Source organism: Mus caroli, chromosome 6 (assembly GCF_900094665.2).
Source record: "Mus caroli chromosome 6, CAROLI_EIJ_v1.1, whole genome shotgun sequence".
NCBI classification, from domain to species: Eukaryota; Metazoa; Chordata; class Mammalia; order Rodentia; family Muridae; genus Mus; species Mus caroli.
The window spans coordinates 84039245-84040530 of record NC_034575.1 but is presented as its reverse complement, the minus strand read 5'-3'; positions in this window follow the sequence as shown (position 1 = coordinate 84040530).

Here is a 1286-nt window from a genome sequence, read left to right as displayed (position 1 = left end):
GCTAACATGGGCATTTCTTATCTTCTAACCTTTTACAGAGCTAGGTAACAAGTAAAATGGCCTTCATCTGTGATTTTGGGTCCTAAATAGAAAAAGTCATGGGAAGGAGGGGTGGAAAAACGAATACTCTATAGCAGAATCTCTTGACTAATACGCTATCATTTACACACCTGTACCTGGATCAGTAAGGGCTTTTAGTTTTTGAAAAAATAAAAAGGAAAACAGAAAATGTTCCCAGCTATTGAGATGGCTCAGTGGGTAGAGTGTGCTGCACAAGTCTTACAAGCTGGACTCCACTCCTGAAACCCACAAAGATGGAGGGAACCAACTGACTCCGGTTTTCCTCTGACCTCCCTCCACATGTATGCTGAGCACATGATTATACACACACACAGACACACACACATGGAGGATGCTCCAGAGTTCTATAGGCAGGATCAAACATTGGCAAGAAGGCAGGAAAAACAGTCACAGTTCTCTGAAATAAGTAAAAAGTTGATAAGCAATTAGCAACGTCCAGTAAAACTGAAGGCTCAAAAAAAATCAAAAAATTAATGCCTGATGTAAATGAATTTACAAAATGTACAATAATGAAATTGTGTTCTCGGATATAGAAAGTTAGGGTCTTATGTAGGCTGGCTTTGAACTCCCAATCCCCCAGCCTCCATCGTCCCTTGTGCTGGGGTAACAAGTGGGTACCTCCAGGGCAGGATAGCATGTTATTTATATGAAAGNGCTCCTTGAATGAATAGTTACTCATGCATTGCATTCATGTTTACCAAAGCCCTACTAAGGAATTTTACCATAAATAGAAGGGGAAGTAGTAATAAAAACAAGGGAAATGCATTATACCATGTAAAGGTCAATATGTAATTCAGTGAATATTCCAGTAAGTTACCTGAATTTAAAACAAAACCAAAACCTCATTGAAACGAGATTATTCCCTAAACCAGAGGCCACAGCAGAAGCACAGGGTGTCAGGACCCTGGCTACTAGGGTCAACCCACTAGCTCTGAGCTGGCTCCAGTGAAAAGCCCTAGAGGGAAGACAGCCTGGAAAGGCCAGGGTGGTGGACCAGCACGCACCTGGCTCCGCCCCCAAGGACCNGCCCGCACTGGGTGGACGCTTTGGCACGCACACAACACAGGATCGGTGTAGGATTGGTGGAAACCTGACCCGTAATTTGCATAAGCCGGAGGCCGGTGCGCCCGCATCCCAGGATCCCACCCAGCTGCAGCTGCAGCTGCCTCTGCAGGAGCAGACCATGCCCTGGTTTCTTTTTTTTT